The 23210-nt window shown below is 37.3% G+C and overlaps 1 protein-coding gene across 1 annotated transcript in view; it reads right to left on the minus strand.

Annotated features, from left to right (window-relative positions):
• The window catches only part of NEMP1 (nuclear envelope integral membrane protein 1), a 420672-nt gene that overhangs the window by 372378 nt on the left and 25084 nt on the right, over positions 1-23210 (minus strand). The gene's annotated exons all lie outside the window — the stretch shown is intronic.

The raw sequence follows: 23210 nt of genomic DNA on the forward strand, positions 1-23210 counted from the left end.
CATACATGTCAAGCAGAGTGCCTCCTTGGCACTTCTGAAAAGGAACCTTAACAACTGGATGGGAGATAGGAAATTTATCCCGGGGATCACGTCAGTCACCCTGCTAGACAGGGGTCCAGGGAAGTAAATATTGTGGGAAGAAATAGCCAGGGAATTGTTATGGCTAGGCTTGTATAGGCCCTAGCTCTGATAGCCTAGTACCAAACCTATGATGTGCTGCATTTCGGTCCGTTCATTAAGCCAATCCCTTCTGGAAATGTTTAGTCCTTCCTCACCTTCACTGCAGGAAACAAAAAGACCCCTCACTGCATATTAAACAGATGTGACTCAAAATAGAAAACAGAGCAAGAAAAGGCCATGATTCACTAAATTAGATTTACAGAAAGCAGGGTACAATCTGTAATGCAGCTTGAGCATATTCTCAAAGAAGACTGGAAGCTTTGACTCTAAACAAAATAAATGTCATTTATTCCTTATTGGGAGTGGATTAGCTGAGAAACCTGAAAAGGTTTCATTTGCTGAGTAGGTACTATTAGTTCTTAATTTTATTGAGGGGGAGGAGGAGGAAAGACAAAACAGCAGCATTTAATGGAACATTCAGTAATTACTATCAGACAAGGAAAAAAAATAGTCATTTATAAGACTTTTTTCTGTACAGAGACTATAGAGGCATGCATTATGAAAAACAGAACCAAAATATATAGATTTGTATGGAACAGAAAATTATTGCGCTCAGTCAAAAGAATTAAGTGAAATATGAGCAAAATAAACAGCCAAACAACACAGAAAAACTAAGAAATGAAAGTACTAGAACCAAGAATGAAGGCCTCATTAATTTCACAGTTTTTAAGTCATGCTTGCTGCATGTGTAGCTCTAAAGCATGACAAAACTGTCCAGCATTAAATCAGTTCTGCAGTTTACAAGCTAGAAAACAGCATTTTACAATGATGGGTACAAAATAGAGAGAGTGTTCAAAAGAACTTTCATGCTACTTAACAGAAATAAGAAAATTATTTGTGGGTACAGCTGAAATGAAAAGAATGAATATGCACAATCTGAAAATGCTTCAAAACATAGAAAAATCCTAAAAATGAATGCAAAAAGCAAAGAATGTAAACTAAACACTGGTGGGGGTGGTGTATCTTGTGAAAAGCTGTATAAAAAAATAGGACTACAAAATACTCAAGAAACGTGCGTGTACAATCCTGACCTTTGCTGACCACCTGGTGCTACCATTAAGTAAGAAACTTCTGTCTTGTGATTAAAATAAAAATGTTCATACTTTTATTTTTTTTTTTTTATTTTATTTTACATCTGTTGACCAGGATAGGCTGAGCATGTCCATTTTCAGCGGAGGCCCGGGGAGAAAAGCTCCAAGGGTAAGCAGATACAGCATTACATAATACCAGCATTACATATTACAAACAGACTATTTACAGAGAATAAATAAGTAAGCAAGTTAAACAAGTTCCACAGGTTACAGTTAATCCTGAGCGCAAGTCAGGATTAAATTAAATCACACAGTAAACTGGTTAACAGATTTTTTACACATTCTAGAGAGAGTTAGCCAGGCTTGATACATTGACATAGCCAGTTAAGTGACAAATGTTTTTTGAGTCTAGTTTTAAATTGACCTAAGGTGGAAAGTAAGGTAATATCAGCTGGAAGAGAGTTCCAGGATCTACTTACAGAGTTTGCAAAGAGAGAATCACCGACTGTGTTATTAATTTTGCTAGTCTGAATTAGTAGTTTGTTAGAGGATCGAAGCGGTCTAGGATTGTTATAGGGGGTGATAATATTTTTAAGTGCAGGAGTATTTAGAGGATTTTATAGGCCATAATCAGTTGGTTATACTGGATTAGGCTGGGTAGTTCAAGCCACCCAAGCTTTTTTAGAATGATGTGTCCTAAAAGGCAGCCCAGTGGCAAATCTGGCAATGTGGTTGTAGCAAATTGAGAGTTTGTTAAGGACAGTCTTGTTTAAATTCGAGAGTAGAGGGGATGCATACAGAAGGGTTGAAAGAAGTTGAGAGCGAGCTATGGCAATTTTAGCTGGAGGGGTTAGGAAGGCTTTTATTCTGTAAAGTGACCCTAGTTTTTTATTGATGGTTTTGATAGTTTGGTTAACATGTAGGTCAAATTTTAGATTATTGTCTATGATGACACCTAATAGTTTTGTAGAGGGGTCAGGGGAGATTATTGTGCCAAGGTGAAAGCGGTAGACCTACGTGTTGGTGAGAATAACAGCATTTGAGTTTTTTTTTGGAATTTAAGATCAGACGATGTTCAGAAAGCCAGTTTTCTATTGTATTAAAGGTGGTCTGGGTAGCTGACCATAACTCTACTGGAGATGTGGCTGAGCAAATCAGAGTAGAGTCATCAGCATATTGGAGACAGTGGACTTTTGGGATGACAGTATAAAGGTTGTTAATGAAGATGGAGAACAGCACGGGCCCTAGTATAGAGCCTTGTGGTACTCCAAAGGTGTTAGGTAGAAGGTTAGAGAGTTTGTTCTGCCAGAAGACAGCCTACTGTCGACCATTCTGGTAGGATTGAAACCAATGAAGGGCTCCAGTATCTAGACAGAATGTTTGCAGGGTGTGGATTAAAAGTTAGTGATCAACCATATCGAATGCCTTGGAAAGATCCAAGAAGAGGGCTGAGGATATATAATTATTGTTGCAATTATGGTTTATGGTGTTGGTAAAGGCTAGGAGGGCTGAAGTAGTGCTGTGATGAGGATGGAAGCCATGATGAGTGTCTGCCATAAGGTGATTCTGGATTAGGAGGTCTATATAGGTTGTCTATGAATACATTTTTCCATAATCTTTGCAAGTGGAGAGAGTATAGCTATTGGCCTATAATTGGAGAATTCAGTAGAGCTGCCTCCTATGTGAAGTGGGATGACATAAGATATTTTCCAGATGGTGGGAATTTTAACTTCTACTATGGTTCGATTGATTAGTATTGAGACGGGGTAAGCAATAGCATCAGCTGATTTTTGTAGGCACTCCGCAGGGAGTTGATCAGCAGAAAGTGTAGTGGGTTTTCATTTTTTGATCAAGGTACGGATAAGTGAAGTGGCGACTGGTTGGACGCTGAACGCGAGTAGGTTTCTAGAGGTGCTACTTTCAGGACCAGGGGAGCTAGGAGGTAGTTGGCTAGCTAGGGCTTGAATTGTCTCAGTAAAGAATTGGTTAAAACTATCATAAACATTTTCAAGGGGTTTATCAATAGTAGCAGCAGGGATTGGGGTTGAAGTTTGTCCAGGATGTAGTAGATTATTTAAACCTGCCCAAAACTTCTAAGGGTTATTTTGATTTACTGTCTGTAAATTACAGTAGTATTGTTTTTTGTCTTGTAAAATTGATTTTTTGGCTTCGTTCCTGGATTGCCTGTATTTAATGGGATCTTGAGGGTGTTTAGAAGAATGCCATAAAGCCCATGCTTTGTTTCTAAGGGTCATTTTGAGTTTAGACTCTTTAGAAAGCCATGGCACAGTTTTTGCCTTGGTTCTCTTTGAACGAACAGGTCCATGCAAATCAACGATCTCAAGGAATTTGTTGTTAAAGTATGCTACTGCTTCCTCTAAGGGGAGGTGTTTTAGAATAGACCAATTACATGAGTTTAGTTCTTGTTGGAATTTGGCAGGGTCAAAGTTTTTATTGTTTCTAACCTTTCTGAATAGGGGTTGTTGGGAATTAATGGTTTTGTGCTTAATTACATATGTGAGAAGGTGATCGCTTAGGCCATCAAGGAGGGTACCAGAGGTGTACAGTTGGGAGTGACTATTTATGAGTATCCAGTCAAGTAAACTTTCTTTTTGGTTGGGTTTACCTATCCTGGTAGGGGTGGATATAATTTGTATAAATGCATGCAGGTTAATATGGGTGGTTGGGGATTCTGAGGAACAGGTGCCCCAGTCTATGTTAAAGTCTCCAAGTAGTAGGGTTTGTTGGTGGTAGTGACATGATAGCCGGTGCAGGATATCTTCAAATGTAGATATATTGTTACCTGGGGGAATGTACATACAGATGATATTAATGCATTTATTTTTATTAAGTTGCAATTTGGTGGCAAGAATCTCGGAGTTATTAATCTGAGGTGGTTGTATTACATCTATGGTGACATATAGAGTACAGCTACCCCACCCCCTTCATCGAAGCACTATCCAGCCTGTGTATGTTGTACCCAGGTGATAACACTTCATTGTCTTTAGTGTTAGGTTTTAACCAGGTTTCAGATAAACAGAGAATCTCAGGGGAGTGGACATCCAGAAGTGCATGCAATTCATGTACCTTGTTATTAATGCTTCTAATATTGAAACGACAGACTAGGAGAGAGTTAGTTATAAATAGTTGCACTTGAAGTTATTTCTAATATTCTAGGTTGCATATGTTATGAAAAGTTAAGAAAGGTAAAAAAAACTCGGGTGTTAAAAACAAACACTTTCTGTGTACAGAACCATTCACACAGTCAAAACATCTCGTATAGTGGGCAGAACCACACAAATGATATCCTACATGACCATATTATTATAACTCCATTGGGGCTCTAGATACTGGAGAAGGTTTAATCAGCAGAGCAGCAACACAAGGTGTACATCCATCGGGAAATGCTTCTGCTGACATGATGAATTATCTAGCTGCCTTACCCTGTGAACAATCTTAATTTATCCAGTTGCTCCAGTGAAATTATAGATATGCCAGGTTTACTAAAATAATTTAATGATTTAGGAAATAATTTGATCAAATTCAAGCCTTTGCAATGGGAATATGCTTTTTTAATTGCCTGAATGTAAAGCATGTTCAGAGAGATTTTAAGAGTTAGGAGGATCAATCATGGCAAGTGGTGGTAGTGAAGTGTTGGCTATTTTTGCTGATACACTTTTACAGAAAGTAGTTACCTTGAGTCGATCTTATGTTAAAGATTCTTCTGACTCCCATTAAGAGTTTAAAACTGTTGCAAGTATCCACAACTGACTTATTGGTTACTATTTACATCAAGTCATTAAATGCCACAATTCGAAATGAATTAGGACTGAAAGAGGCAAGACAAGAATTACTATGAGCAAATTGTTTTTCCAACACTAAAGTGAGATTAGTAATGCAAATAGTGGATAGCATTTTGTCATACAATTACAATGGAATCTGACCATCACTTCTATCAAAAGATTAATGGGAGGAGGAGCCTAAATGGCCAAATGAGAACAGTGAATTTTGAGAGCTCCATAAACTAGTATAATATAGGAAAACTTTATTATTTTCAAGTTTAAAACATCAGAACTCTATAGATAAACTACTAAACCACATAAATATCAATATTGGTGGAGATATACAAAATGTTTCCTGTCAAGTAACTTGGAGATGTATTGAGTCACTGAATATGAACAACTCAAGGAATTCTCATCCAGATGCTGCTTTGAAAAAAAGAACTGCAATTGATGACTACCTTACAGGAACTATCTTTGAATATGGATGGCTTTAAAAATGACTTGGAAAACCTCAAATTAAATCCTCAGAAACAGACTGATACTAAGGAACTATTACAGCAACACCATACAAAAATAACAAATATAGAGACTTCTCTAAATGACACTGAAGGGAGACTCCGAGGAAGAATTCCAAAAATAATTTCTGCTTAAACAGAATACATGGCTGCTTAACATAATAGATGACTTAGAAAACGGAAAGAAGAAACATCATAAGAATCTTTGGTCTACCTGAAAACACTGAAGGAGAAGACATTATTTCATTCTTAACAACCTGGATTCCCGAATTTTTGGACTTGAAAGAGTAACTTTCATTTGGAATTGAAAGGGCACATAGAGCACTGAGGAAACCTGCTTCTAACTCAACAAATACTCCACCAAGATCCATAGTTATAAAACGTCTTTCATTTCTGGATAAAGAACCAATATTAAAATCTGCTTGGAGAAAATCACTGTTAAAATACAATCAAAGCCTGATGAGATTTGACAATGTTTATTCTTCCAGAATACTAGAACAAAGGAAAAAAGTCTGGCCAATAATAAAACTGTTGAAACAAAGCAACATTAAAGCACAGCTGGCCTTTCCGGCAAAGATAAAAATACTTTTTTGCCAATGAGATGAGAACCTTTAATGACTTGGAAGAAGCTACTACATTCATCAAAAACAACAACATAGTGTCTATCGCAGAAGAAATGGAATGGATGGCCCCTACTCTTAAAAGAATAAAAGAAACAAATCTTTGGACTGATGCTACAAAGAAGAAACAAAAAAAAAAACTGATTGCAAGACAGCTGTCCCAAAAAAATAACTCTTACAACAACATCTCTCGAAGTATCAACTGATATGGTACATTACTGGTTATCTGTTTTTATTTAAAAAAAAAAAAAAAAAAAAAAAAAGGTTTTCTTAAACAACTCAGAAACAGTAATGATTTATTCAGAATATTAAGAGAGTCCAATAATTCTAAACAAACAAAGGTAGGTTAAGATGGGTTACTATTTATATTGCCACATAAAGCAACATATAATACAAACATAGAAGTTTCTATTCCCCTACTTAAAACTCAATGAATACTTATCTTGTTCATTTTTCATTGATTTTACTTATAATAATTTAAGTAATTAACTAATTCAACAAGATACCATTCATCAGAGTTCAGACTCAAACATAAATTGACATCATATACAAGAGCAGTAACAGTAGAGTGTTTTGAAAAAAAAATGCTATCATGGAGACTAATGCCTTCTACAGTTAAAGTATGATTTAGAAATGTCATGTATATCCTGGTTAAGCAAACTGTTAGGACAAATGTCATCTTATTTCTGTCTAAATATAGTGAATATCAATTATGGCAGGTATCACAGCTACGAGTGTCGTTTGATCAAGCCTGATATGGTGAGCGTGGATGCAGCTATGTCTGGCAGCCAGTACAAATATCATTATTCTGTCTAAACATAATTAATATCAATTATGGCAGGTATCATAGCTTCGAGTGCTGCTTGATTAAGCCTTACATGGTCTATGTGGATGCAGCTGTTGTATGTTGCCGTTTTCGTCTCTGGGAAGCTGTGGGTTGCAGCTTGTGATCGAGGTTTACTAATGCTTGTGTATTAAGAAGAGACATTTGGTGTCTTAGCCTGGATCCAGGGGAAGGGGGTGGATAAAACTGATTTGAGATATTTTGGCAGAGAGTAGTTTGTTTATACATCTGTTGAGTGAAAGGTGGGAAGGCTGAAAGAATGTGTTATCTCGTTGTGGTGGCTTGTTGGGAGGTTTTTTTTTTTTATCCGTTTGCTCTCCATTCTTCTCCTGGCTACTGCCTTGCTGAAAGGGAGGGAATTTAGGCTTGAAGTTGCAGTGAAGTGAAGCTTTCCTTCAGGTGCATCGTGAAACTATGGTATGCAGTACACAGACACCAACAGAAACAGGCGCTCCCAAGTTGCTATGGTAATGGAGACGAAGTGACGATAATGCTTAACGGCTCTGAGGAGCCTCAGAGATGATTCTTGGTAATGAAGTTTTTGGTTTAAAATATATATATATACATATATATATAAATAATATTGCACACATACTGATGGTCTCCCAACACTTCGTTTAGCTCATTAAGTTGATTCTTGATTAAAAAAATAAATAAATAAGCACCGTTTATTTAAAATGTATTTTGGTCCAAACACATTAAGGACTTGTATAAGAGTGGAAGTCTGAGTTATTGTAAAAGACTAACAGCACATGGTTTGCAGTACCCTTTGCAGTGGTCTGGGAGGTGAGCTTTCTCGGGCGTGCTGGGAATATGGGGATAGCTGATTCTAGGGGTGTTTGGGGTTGCTGGGAAGTGCTAGAGAGTCATCAGATTTCCTTCATGGAAATATCTGTGGGAATGGAAGGTGTGTTGAGTGGCTCACTGGCAGAGTGGCCACTGCATGGAACAGGCTGGTAAAATGGAACAGAATATTGGTTTGGATAATTTAAGAACAGCCTGGAAACATACCACATGAATTAGTGAATGGTATTCTGGCAAAACTGGATGGGCATTGTTGCCCATGCTTGAAGTATTGATATGTGTGCATGTAAGGATGGAAATATACTTATAAAAAATAAGACACTAGAAGGGTCTCATAATTTAAAATCTATGGACTGCATAAACATGCCTGGAAGGATTTAATAAGAAGAATAAGCATGACAGCTTGTGGTCTCTCAAATAACTAAGCAACAGACAAAAACAAAAAAACACACAATAGTTATGTAATGTATGATTTTAGTAAATCTAGACATAAAATATATAATCGTCTTATAAGATGAAGCAGTCTGCTGAATTTAGATATTAAAGACAGGATTTAATAACATGGGCTTGTGTATAACAACACTACTGTCTTAACTTGTCATAAATGACATGCACTACATTGATCATCAAGGGGGAAGCATGATGATTTTCTTATACAAGTAAACATGCATAACAAGTCATGTAATTGCTTTAACATGAACTGTAGTTTTTGTAACCCATCTTGACCATATATATAATATTTAAGCGATAACCAGGGTAACTAATGTTTTATACATGACATCAAACTGACAAAGTTGTTCAAGAGAAACAGAAGCCTGAACAAGAAATGTCACAGAATGTAACAATCATATTCTGAACAAATAGTATTAAACAGATACTCGGTTTAATAACATGGGCTTGTGTATAAGAACACTACTGTTTTAACTCGTCATAAAAGGCATACACTATACTGAACATCAAGGGGAAGCATGATGATTTTTTCATATGTAAATGTGCATAAGTCATATAATTGCTTTAACTTGAATTGTGGTTTTGTAACCCATCTTGACCATACATAATACTTAAGCTGTTACCACGGTAACTAGTGTTTTATACATGACATCAAACTGACAAAGTTGCTCAAGGGAAACAATAGAAGCCTGAACTAGGAATGTCACAGAATGCAACAATCACATTCTGAACAAATAGTATTAAATTGACAATCACGCAGTTTAACCTTCCTTTACTGATTATACAAAACAGAATGCTGCCATTTAAATCTAAAAACTTTCTGTACATGCCATAAAATGTCAATTTATGAATATGGAAAGGGAACTTGTAATCAATCACAGTAAGTGAATTTGTTTTTAACCTATAATTTCACTCATTTTATAATAAGAAATGACAGATATGAAAATCCTTATCTATAGGAAATGGGGGGGGAAGAGGGATGCAATGATAATTACAATGCACTAACTTTCATCAATGTTCACATAAACTTGATGCTTCAAGTAAGTTAGCAACAAACAAAGTGATTACTTAAATGCTGGCAAACAATGAAATATAATTTCGGATATATCCAGTAAAATACATTGCATTATAAACATTAGGTATAAATATTACCATCTATTTATATTAAGTAATATGTTTTGAAAGTCCACCAGTAAGGGTGAATATATTAAATAACTGTGTGCTATAATCTTTTACTGAGGTTTTATATATGATACATCCTACTTTACTATGATTGAATTGCTTGTCATCTATCTTTCATGTAAATATTAATTGCTTATACAATAAGTTGACATTTATATTGTATTAGAATACTGTCTAATCTACAGTAGTACTATATATGTTCAAAATGATATAAATATTGCTTATCCCTATCACAAATATTCTCCATATGATAATTCAATTTATGGAGTTCAGATGTTCTGGATTGTCAAGGTTTGAGTGATAATCTGATGGACTTAGGTTTATCCATCAGATTAGGAATGATTTTCATTCCATGGCTAGTGCAGATCTTAGTTTTGTTAACATTTATTAATTTAAATTTATTTCACAAAAACATATTTAGTATGCCTGACCAACACATTACTTTATTGGTAAACACTCAAAAGTATAAAACTAAATTTCCTTTAAAAGGTCAAACATATACTTTATAGTTATCAGAGGAAAATGTTTAATAGTCACAATAAAACAAAAAATACATAGCCTAAATAACCTAAGATGGGTTTAACTTTATTATCTTTAAATACCAATGGCTTAAACAATCCTAACAAGAGGTCAAATCTACCGAAATATTTAAAACTGAACAAAGCACAAATTGTCTTCCTTCAAGAAACTCATTTCAAAACAAATGACAATTACAAATGGAATCCTAAGGAGTATACAATATTGGTGCAACTCACTTATAAGACAAAGACACAAGGGGTAACAGTTTTATGGAAAACAAATGTGATTAACCCAGAAATAATATGAAGATAAAGAAGGCCTTATGGCATTAGTAATAGTTAAATACAACAACAAAATATGGACCCAAGCCAATCTATACTGGTTCCCAGGCATTGGAACAGGAACCGCTAAAAACACTTGGATTTCATTTCCAAGAATTATAAAGGCAAATTAATATTAGGAGGATATTTTAACTGTGTATTTGATATTTCTGAAACTACAAATAAAAGACCGCTGCATACATCTGCTGTATCAGAAGCTTTAAACAAGTGGGTAGACTCAGTTTATCTTGCAGATACTTTCAAATTTAAAGAGGATAATTTTTTTTGTTTTCTCATCAAGATCACTGATTTGGTACCCAAACTAAAATAGATGAAATATTTGCCGCCCATGACTTACACTCTAAAATCATTAATTTCTCAATCACTCCCTGCCAATTTTCAGACCACAATTCATTGATACTAAAACTTCAAAATGGGTACAAACCATTAATCTTTAACTCTAGAATTCCAGCATATATAACTAAAGAGATCAAACCCTGGTAATTATCTGAATTACAGTTCTTCTTAGATATTAATTACATCAGAGAAATAAATAAAATAATGATATGGGACTCATTAAAAGCTTACGTATATGGTAAAACCCTAACTTGGTATAAAAAAAAAATCCGAGAATGGGATCCTGAACTATTAGATCTACAATCCAAATTTTTGTCAGTAAACGCTAAAAAAAAATCATTTGGAGAGGAAACAGAAAGTGGAAGTATTAAACAATAAATACAACAAAATTCTAACACATAAAACTAGTTTAGCTTTAGAAAAACTAAAAATTAATACCATGGCCACTTCTCCCAAATATCTACATAATTTATCCACAAGAACCCAAATACAATCAAAAGCTAGTAACAATAAAAAGTATCTTCAATGAAAAGAAAGAGAAAAATGTCTTAGATACAGGTGACATTCTTGATGCCTACAGAAATCACTACATGGAACATTTCCAAAAAGAAAATATACATATTGATCAATTAAATCTAGATGAAAAATGTTCCAAAATAAAAAAAAAAACAGAAAAATTAAAACTAGATCTACAAGTACCCATATCCTACAAAGAAATTACAGATACTATAAAAGAGGGTAAAAATAATAAAGCCCCAGGTATGGATGGCATAATTATGGAAAAATATAAACTTTTTCCTTCAAAGATACTATCCCAAATACATAAAACTCTATTAGAAATTCAGTCACAAGCTTTAATACCACCCTCTTGGAGATATTCCTTAATCATACCAATCCTAAAAGAAAACAAATCTCCAAACCTCTGTACCTCATATAGACCTATATCATTATTAAATAATGACTATAAGATATGTATGCCAATATTAATGAACAGAATGAAAATGCCACTATCCAAAACAATAAATAATAATCAAACTGGATTTATCATAGACATACACATCACAATATTAAAATGATAATTTATCTTATAGATTATGTTAATAAAGAAAATAAACACTCATAATTAGCTTAGATATAGAGAAAGGCTTTGATTCCCTAAATTGGGACTATTTATTCAAAATCCTAATGTTATTTGAATTTCCTGCATCCTTTGTTCATCTCCTAAAGAATACATATGCAAATGAGTTAGGTCCTTTTACCACTGAATCTATACATATAACAAAAGACACTAAACAAGAATGTCTCATCTCACTGATTCTATTTGCTTTGGCTATTGAAATATTGGCAGATTCAATTCGTAACAATATAAAAATCAAAGGAACAGATGTTTATGAACAATACAATTCTAAAGTAATGCTATTTGCTGATGACATATTACTAACTATCTAATACAAGAGAGACATTAGAAGAATGAACTATATTAATTGACAAATTTCACATGACTTCAGGACTCCATTTAAATAAATCAAAATATTTTTTTTTATTTTTAAATAAAAAAAAAAGAACTGCAGACCAAGGGGGATCACATCACAGGGAAGCAAGAATCTACCTTAAAATATCTAGGAACTGATTTATGCAAGGATAATAATGAATTAGTCTAAAAAAACTACAATAATATCATCAATACAATTAAAATCTCTGGAAAAATGGAACAAAATCATATTAACATTTGAAGATAGACTACAGTTAATAAAAATGGTTTTACTGCCCAAGATCCTATATATAGCCTTGGCAATACAACTGCTAACAGAAAGGAATATATAAATTCATGCCTAATATTTTTTTTTTATGATTTCCCAAATGAAACAGAATACCTTTAATACATCATATCAATACCTAAAAACTATCACTTGTAGAACTACCCAGCTACTACTAGGAGGAGACAATCACCCCAACCCCAGGCCAGCAACCTCTGCTAATAATCCATGCATCCATCACAATCCAGCTAAGCACAAACCCACCAACTTACTAATACTAGATATGAATACCCACAGTATTATGAATAAAATAGAAGACCTTCACTCTGCCTTCTCCTTATATAACCCTGATATTATTCTCATTACAGAGACATTGCTTAAACCACATATTAAAGATAATTCCATCACACCACCTAGGTATAACATTCTCAGGGAAGACTGGTTACATAAAAGATGTGGAGGCTTAGCTCTACTTCACAGAACCAACCTACAACTTCAACTCCCCAAAAAGATTCCCCCAACTTCAACAATGCAGAGACTCTATTTGCAAAGCTCTCCCTTAACCAACATAAGTACCTAAACCTAATGGGTATCTATATACCCCCGGGTGACGACCTAACCACCTTAGAATCCATACTTCAATGGGCCTCATACTCCCTCCCTCATGAAACTATCGTGCTAGGTGATGTAAATATTGACTGGAACTCAATCCATTCTCCCACCCCAACCCACCACATTAACCTATATAACTTCACCCAACTTACAGATACTACCACACGCATTGATAAGGCCACAAAAAGAGAATCTATACTTGATTTGATGCTCACAAAATCAACAAAATACTGCCCATCTATGTGGCATCCTACCAAACTCTCTGAGCAACCACAGCCCCACTTTTATCTTTGGGCAAACACTTAAAATAATTAACTCTCCCTCCCTTCTACAAACCCATTCTAACAAAACTTTTCCTACAGAGCACTTCATAAGAGCCTTACAACATTGCAACTGGTCTCCCATCAAAACCCTTTCATTAGACAAAGCAGTTGATTACTTCAACTCCACATTCCTAAATATCCTCTACCAACTAGCCTCCTTAAAAACTATCAGGATATGTAGCAACCCCACCCCCTGGCTCCAGAAAACCACAAAAGCCCTACTCACAGCCAGGGATAAAGCCTGGAAAACCTGACCCCACACCAGATCACCCACAGCTAGGCAAACCTTTCACAAGCTCTGAAACAAAGCAAAAAAGCAGGCTAAACTCGATAAACAAAATTACTGCATCACTCAACAAAACAAATACAGTACCAAACTGCAAAAATTCTGGGCAACAATAAATAACATCCTACAGCCCGGAAGAACCACCACTCCCGCACCCAATATAACAGGTACAGACCTAGACATAGCCTCCAGCTTAAATAACTATTTCACTCCCTCTGTACTCAAACTCTTAAACGTCACTTCCTCCTACACCCCATAACACCTCAGGCCCAAATCAATACCATACCTTTTAAACTTAAGTCTGTTCCTACCTCTACTATCCAAAAACAGCTAGCCAAACTCAAACCAACCACCCATGCAGCCGATAACCTTCCTGCCGAATACCTCCAAATTGCATCCACAGCTATAGCCTATCCCATTTCACTTCTAATAAATAGATCCATCACCGAACACACCATTCCACAAATGTGGAAAACCTCATATATTATTATACCACTCCACAAAAGTGGCCCCTCCCTAGACCTTTCTAACTATCAACCAACTGCAATTATCTCACCCCTCTCTAAGATCCTAGAAAGATGTATTTCAGCACCAGTTCCTCTCCTATCTCCTCACCTACAACCTTCTCTCCTCAACCCAACACGGATTTCGCCCATCCCATAGTGCTGCCACTGCCCTACTCAAATTCACCAATACTATAAACTCCCACAGGAATCGAGGTAAATTTGTCTCAGCTACCTTCCTTGATTTATCCAAGACATTCAACACAGTCTCACATAATAAACTACTGTCTTCTCTCTCTAACCTCAGCCTTAACAGCCTCACCCTCCTCTAGTTTAATAGCTACTTAGATAACTGCCAACAATCCATCAAATGGCAAAGCTCTCTACCCCCCCCCCCACACTCCCAACCTCCTTAGGTGTGTCACAAGGATCAATCCTAGGACCCCTTCTTTTTAATATCTTCACAAACAAACTCCACTCAGCTACCTCTAAAGCCAACATACTCCAATACGCTGACAACACAACTCTCATATGCTTTGCACCCAACATCCAACTTCTCCAACAAAAAGCCCAGGAAGCCTTCTCTGAAATAGAGAACTGGCTTAACAACTCACAACTCATACTAAATCTCAAGAAAACACAGCTAATGCTATTCCACTCTACTAAAACAAGCAACCTTACCTTCTCTATACTCTCCACCAGCAAAACCCAAATCACCCTGTCACTGAAGCTAAACTCCTAGGAGTTACCATTGACAAGCAACTCAAATTCACAAAGCACATATCAACAACCATCACTAAAGTCTACAAAAAGCTAGGTTCCCTCTATCACTGTAAAGGTTATCTAACCACCGAATCTTGAATTGCAATAGCCAGGACCCACTTCCTATCTACTCTACTTTATATATCCCCAATTCTAACTAATCTTTACAAAACTGACCTAAATAAACTTTCCATCTGTTACAACAAAATTGCTAGATTCACTACCAATGCCAAATCACGATCCCACCACTGCCTTTACCTACAGCCTTCCACTGGCTTGAATTTCCAAACCTATTAAGGTACCATCAACTCAGCCTAGCTCATCTAATTCTGTACTATCCTGAGAAAACCCCTTACCTGACTGGTATGCTGAACTTATACAATTCAAAGAGACAACTTCGGTCCTCCAAGAAAGCCTTAATCGAAACCATCACATGCAAAAACAACTCCGGGAAATCACTATTTGCCCATGAAATAGCAAAAATATGGAATGACCTTCCCCCTGACTACAAAACTCCACACCCTCCTTCAAAAGCCTACTTAAAACATACCTCTTCACCAACCATCTATGCAACTGTAATTGACCCCCTGAAGCCTCGTCCACTTACTATTTCTACACCCAATCTGTCCTGGACAACACAAACACCACCATCTAACTATACTTATCCATGTGTGAGCAATAACCTACATATGAGTGTATGTACGTGTGTGTGTATATGTGTGTGTGTGTATGTATGTGCATGCATATATATGTATGTATACTCTTACATGTACATTTGCTTGAATGCATATATGGAAAACAAACATTTATATACTCAATCGTGAAATATCTTGCAGTGCTCTACCAGATTCTTATCTACTCTCACTGTATATTCTGTACACTTGCACTTTCAAGCAATAGGGGGAATATCCTCTTACTGTATACTAACAGCTGTAAAGTCTACAGTCTGTAATGTCTCTTTTGCAATTTTTTTCTTCTCTCTGTAAACTTATGGAGTTTTTCTCCCAAGGACTTCACTGAAAACAGACACTTGTTGTCCAGCTGGACTACCCTGGCAAACAAATGTTAAATAAATAAAATATCAGACCATGGAAACAGGGAGGAATAAACTTTCCTAATATAGAAACATATATAAAAGCATCAATATCTAAAACAATCTCAGAATGGATAAGCCCAAATTACTCTGCAAATTGGAAGAATTACTAACTGTAATATCAATAAATGAATTTGATTTACAAAAATAATTTCAAACAGATAAAAACAATTTGCCATGGCACATATGTATTAGTATGAAATATAACATAACTACACCCACTAAAACTCGTATGATTAACTATTACACATTGACTCATTTAGGAAAATTATTACTGCAAATATAGATTTAAAATCTGGTTTGATCTTTTAACACCATTTATAGTCACAAATAACTCTCCACATAAAATGTACAGAGAAATTATTAATTCCTGGGAACAGAAAGGATTTGTTTGTTGGCTCCAATGTATGAAAGAACTAAAAGTTTTAGATTTGCAAGTAATAAAAACAACATACAAAATTCCACAACAGGACTGGCTAACTTTACAGAGTATTCGGTCATATTCACAAGATTTAGTAGAATAATTAACAATTCTTCATTTAAAGAAATAACTAAATTTACAAAATACATATATGAAATCATATATAATGACTTTGACATGGGAAACAGTATTTCAAAATTTTACAAAATATTGATAAACTATAAAACACCCAAAACCTCATATTGGAAATATATAACAAAAGGTCACTCAATACAGTTAACTGAAGATATTAAAATAAATATCGTATTATCGATAAAATACACATCCTTTACATAATACTGGAAAGTTTTTAATTGGAAATGCTTGCACAGAGCATTCTTAACCCCAGATAGAATCAGTAAAATTAGTTCTTCCATAAAAGGAATATGTTGGAGATGTGAGCAAGTACACAATGCAGATTGGAACCACATTTTCTTTGTGTTAAAATTAAGCCATTTTGGAATGGTATTAACTTTCTACAAGATTTATTTAATGAATCATTTTATTTAACTAAACCTCTTGTATTATTAAATGTGAACAAAGGTTCTCGTTTGAATAGGTCAAACATACCTATACTTGCAATTTCAAGGAAGTGTATAAGAAGAAGATGGAATACAAACACAATACCAACTTTAGAAGACTTCTTACAGCCTACTGAAGACCACAGCATTATTGGAAGTTACAATTAAAGAACTAAGAATTTATCCAAAGCCATTTATCAACAACCCTTGGGGAAAAGTCTTATTGTTGATTGACACTATACAATAATTGATCAAACACTCTAATAATGGATTGGCCATACTTATAAAGTAACTGTATACATTAAAATATGTTATAGTTTCAGGCTAATGTAAATAGTGTACATAGTTATTTAAGATGTTATCTATAAATACTATAGAATTCGTTCATATGTATTTGAAAAATAAAAAAAATTGAGAAAAGATTAATGGGGTATCAAAGGGGGCTGCTATGACCCCAGCTACACAAATATTTTTATGACAGGGTGCGAGACTAAGCATATGCTGAATATATTTTTTACAAACATTTCATTGATTTTTCTGTTATGGAAAGGTAATTGTGAGTTGCTGCAGGATATGAGCCCCATTTATTACATTTCTACTGCATTTTTTTCTGCTTGCATTTTACTTGGTCTGGGGACCTTAGTCTAGTCTTGCAGTAACACTCTCAATTGTTGTGGAACAGTAGTTGGGAGCTGCTGCAGGATCTTACCTCATTTGTTACATTTTTACTGTTTGCTTTTTAATTAGTCTAGGAATCTTAAGTCTTCTTGTAGCATCACTCACAATACAGAGAATTTTGAAATGCTACAGAATCTGAGCCTTTACATATATACTTATACTACATTTTTACTGTTTACGGATTGGATTCCTCTCTAACACATCTCCTATAACCTGTGCTGAGCTGTGCAGAAGTGGTTTGCAGTGCCTTGTATAGAAGCAGGCACCTAGACTTGTAATTTTCCATATAAACCTTCCCCTACTATTTTCTCAAATGTATAGCTGAGCGTAGAGCAGCTAGTTTGCCTGCAAAGTAGCATTACCAGACGAGGGTGGTTTTAAGTCAGTCCTAGACCTCTCCTCCCAGACCAGTAACTCCAAATCCCAATTGCACCATCCATCGTAGATCACAAAAAGAGGATCATCCACAGCCAAGGATGTGGACATTCCTACGGTCTCTGTAGCCAGCCTGGTGGAAAGGGGCATCTTGAAACAATGTGGCAATCGTCTCATGTTTACTGACAACCACCTTATTATTAAGCATACTTACACAGTATGCAAGAGATACAATTACACTATGTCTTTGGAGGCAAAACTCTCACATACAGAAACTGACATCTCCAAACACATACTACACCTACTATGGATCAGACACACAAACACATATGCTGAGGCTCTTACATGGACTCTACCCAAACCTCAAAAGCCTCCCATATGCTACCCTCAGCAACCTCCCAAACATTCTACAAAGACAACGTTTCCCAGGACACACACAACCACATCTCACAATGTCTCAACCACTAAGCCCTTAAGGCAAACTACCCACAACCCAATATATTGGTCATTGGAGACTCCATTGTAAGACATGCTGATTCCCCCCTCTCCAGGCTGAGCAATAAGACAAGCACGGTCAGTTGCCTATCAAGGCAAGGTTCCACCAAGCTCACATGTGCACTCAGGACATAGAACCTCAATTACCAGTATGAGTCTGTCATAGTCCATGACCGCCCCATCAGTCTGATGAGCCTGATCTGCAAGGCCATGGAACGTATTATCATGGACTTATAAACAAAGACATTGGTAACCTTCAAACACTGGACCCCATGCAGTTTGGATTCTTGAAGGGCCGATCTTGTCTCCTGAACCTGACTGACTTCTTCGAATCAGTCTCCAGAGCCTCGCCAAGGCCTTCGACACCATCCCCCTCTCTGGAATCATAGATGAACTTACTAAGCTGGGCATTAATCCCCATGTCATTCGATGGGTTGCCAACTGGCTGACAGAACCGATATCTGAAGTACAGGCCAACACTAAGGAACTCTGGCAAACAAAGTTTGCAGATGACTGCAAACTGGGAGCCATTACTGAATCCCCAAATTATGTGGATATTCGACAAAAGGGCCTTACAGAAACAGATGCTTGGTGCCAGAGCCATGGGCTTAAGCTCAATGCCAAGAAATGCGTAGTTATCCCCTTTGGGAAAAAACAGGTACCCGTGAATTACCACATAGGTGGCAGTACACTAAATACCGGAATTGTGATGAGACTTTGGGACACTGGTGGACAGTGGTCTCATCTTAGATAACCACATCGCCACAACAGTCAGGAAATCCTTCTATGTGGCACATCTCATCACTAAGGGCTTTTCATCCAGAAAAAAAGGAAGTCATTGTCCCACTGTACTCATCCCTCATTAGACCCATTATAGAATACAATGCCCTTGTTTGGTATGTACCTCTCAAGACATCTGCAACAACTGGAAAGGCCACAGAAATACCTCACTAAAAGAATCACGGGCCTAAAGCAGATGCCCTATGCTGACCGTCTAAAAGACACCTATACTCTGTCGCATACTGTCTACTTGGAGGCAATCTCTGCTTAACATACAAGGCCATGTCAAACCGAGAGCTGTTGGACATGCTACACTTAAAGAAATCCCAATCCCTCAGAGACGCACACTCCAGGGATCTAAACCTTGTCATCACAATGAACAAAACATGCTGGAGGGATAGGTTCCTGACCCAGAGACTCCCCAGACTCTGGAATAGACTGCCCATACATGTCAAGCAGAGCACCTCTTTGGCCCTCTTCAAAAGGAACCTTGATGATTGGATGGGAAATGGGAAATCCACCCAGGGGATCACGTCAGTCGCCCTGCTAGACAGGGGTCCCAGGGAAGTAAATACTCTGGGAAGAAACAGCCAGGGAATTGTTATGGCTAGGCTTGTATAGGCCCTAGGACCGATAGCCTAGTACCAACCCATGAACCTATATGGGTGTTAATGACCTGAGACACACCTCTCTGGACTACATGCAGACAGACATGAGAGAGCTTTCAGACTGTGTGCCCCAGGCAGGTATGAACCTAGAATTGGGCAGCATTCTATCATCTCCAGGAATATCACTACAATATAAATAAAAGATGACTGACTAACAATTGGTTTAATGATTGGTGTCATTTTAAAGGGATCCAATATTTGTCAGCTTGGGATGACATGATCGATAGACCTCACTGCTTTGCCAGGGATGGTCTGTACCTATCCCCACTAGGCTTTTGAATATTGGCCAAAACATTACGCACTACTATAGTGCCTTTATTTAGGCAATGCCAATCTGATAACCCTTCAAACATAGTAAATTCTATGCAAGATAAATTAAAGGTGCTATTGCTCAATGGTAGGAGTCTTAACAAGACACTCCACTATTGGGAAGTGCTCCTCACCCTTGAGAGTGTTGACATCTATGCAGTTAATAGACACAGCTTAAAGCAGCAGAAGGCACCCCAGCAGTACAAGGCTATAATGCCTTCCACACATTTACACAGGCTATCGCACAAGAAGGGACAACAGGAGAAGATGTATCAATCTACATAAAAAGTAAACACACATCAGTTCCCACTAATAACCACATCGATGGTAACCCACTGCACACTGAAGGCATTATAAGAGATCTGGGGACACAGGTTGACAGCAACCTCTCCTTCAACCACACCATTGCCATGTGGTCAGAAAGTCCTTCTGTGTGGCATATCTCATTACCAAGGGTTTTGCATCCAGGAAGAAAGAGGTCATCATTTCTCTCTACTCTTCCCTCATTAGACCAATCATTGAGTATAATGCCCCGTTTGGCATGTACCTCACTAAACACCTGCAACAGCTGGAAAGGTCAAAGTACCACACGAAGAGAATGCTAGGACTTAAACACATCCCCTACATGGACAGACTCAAAAACTCCACCTTTTCTCTGTCTCATATCGTCTATGAAGAGGCGATCTCTGCTTGACTTACAAAGCCATGTCTGACCCAGCCCTGTTAGAAATGTTACACCTAAAGAAATCCCAATCCCTCCACACCACACGCTCTGGGGATCTCAATCTCATTACCACAATCAGCAGAACATGCTGGAGGGACAGATTCATAACCCAGAGACTGCCCATGCTCTGGAATAGACTTCCCATAAATGTCAAGCAGAGCACCTCACTGGCCCTTTTCAAGAGAAATTTTGATGAGTGGATGGGAAACAGAAATTTCACCCCAGGAATCACTCCAGTGGCTCTACTTAGAGGCACTGGGGACTAACGACGGCATGATACCAGGGCACTTCTATGGGCTAGACTTGTAAAGGCTCCAGGGCCGTTGGCCTAGTACAGACCTATGAACCTCAAGATTGGTCAATGTGATATGCTTGAGCTACTCCATGCCCAACTAACCTTATGTCAAATCCAATACCATACCCTTGCTAGCTACATGTCCTCATTTGTGACTCAGAATAACCATACCACTTGCTTGAATGTACTAGATCCACATACAGTTCACCCCAACACCATATTCATGGGTGATTTCAACTATCCCATCATAAACTGAGATGCATACAGAACGACCAACATGCAGGCTCAAAGATTCCTGGATTTTGTCAATGCAAACACCCTGGAACAGCTAATCTGCTCACCTAGGGGTGCAAATGTTCTGTATCTGGTACTCACAAATGAGGGAACATTCCATTCCTCTTGTATAATGTCCTCGTTGATCAGATCAGATGACAAAGTGGTAACCCTTGAAATAAATAAAAAGGCTGAAGTCCCAACAAACCCCAGAACTTTAAGAATTTTTCCAAGGCTACCTACTTCCTATTAAACAACGGCATAGCTAAATAACAAGACTCCCTAAACTCGGAGAACACATTGGCCTATGCAGAAATGTTTATAGAAACTCTATACAAGTATGTAAATAACTGTATAGAAACAGCAGTACCAAACTGAAATAATCTGAAGACAAACTCCAAAAGCCAGCCACCTTGGTGGACTCCCAGTATAAATAGGCTGTACAAAAAAAAAAGAAAATCCTGTCCAAAAATAAATAGGGCTATGCCCAAAAGGCAACAAAATTCCCTCATCAGTCTCAACAAGCAAATCGGGGGATTAATCAAGCCCACCAAAGCCAACTTAAAGGCAAAAATAGCATCCCACTAAGAATAAACAAGACCATTTTCAAGGATGTGTGCAACCTTAAAGAGAGTATCCAACAGTGTGTTGAACTAATAGCAAATGGAACTTCCTACACTGAACTAGGAAATATAGCAAATTTGGTTGATAAATTTATCTCCAATTTCATCCTCTTATCAACCCTAGTCCACTCAAGGAAATACCCTCTACTATTTCTCCAACTACCACTAAAGAACAGGTCCTCACTGCACTCTCCAGAACAAAAAAAAACACGGCATCAATGGGTCCTGACAATATCTCAGGATGCCTCCTAAATAGCCTAAACATGACCTGTCAGGGACACTGGAATCTCCCACAGCATCCAGACAGGTTTCTTCCCTATGGAATGGAGGGCTGCAATGGTCATCCCTGGCAGGCCAACAGATCCAGGGAACTAAAGACCAGTAAGTTGTTCTAGTCTTACATGCAAGGCCTGGAAAGAATTATTGTGAACCTGATAAAGACAGAGGAAATTTTCAAACACTGGACTTATCACAGTTTGGTTTCATCAAGGGTAGGTCCATGCCTACTATACTTGGTAGACGACTTCGAGAAGGTCACTACAGCCATGGACAAGGGCAAAATGGTACATACTGCCCATCCTGACCTGGCAAATGCATTTGACACAATACACCACTCAGGTATTATAGAGAAATTCACAAATTTAGGCATAAATCCCTGTTTCACCCAATGGGCAACGAAATGGCTCACAGGAAACATGAAATTAGAGTGGGGGAATCCACCTCTACCAACACACGTTACTACCGGTGCCCAACAGGGCTCAGTACTGGGACCTTTCCCAATTAGGATATATGTCTCTGAAGTCAAGGCAAATTTAGGGGACCTTTGGTTGACCAAACATGTTGACAACTGCAAGCTGGGTGCAATCACTGAATCTCCTAAAGATGTAGATATCCTCCAGGAGGGTCTGACATACACAAATAACTGGTGCCAGAACCATGGCCTAAAACTCAACACAACAAAATGCATAATTATACCCTTTGGGAAGATGACCACCCCGAAAAAATTACAACATTGATAACATTCCCCTAAGAGCAGACCCAGTGGTAAGGGACCTGGAAACTTGGGTTG

Source organism: Protopterus annectens, chromosome 9.part0 (genome assembly GCF_019279795.1).
Source record: "Protopterus annectens isolate FY-2018-M chromosome 9.part0, PAN1.0, whole genome shotgun sequence".
NCBI classification, from domain to species: domain Eukaryota; kingdom Metazoa; phylum Chordata; order Ceratodontiformes; family Protopteridae; genus Protopterus; species Protopterus annectens.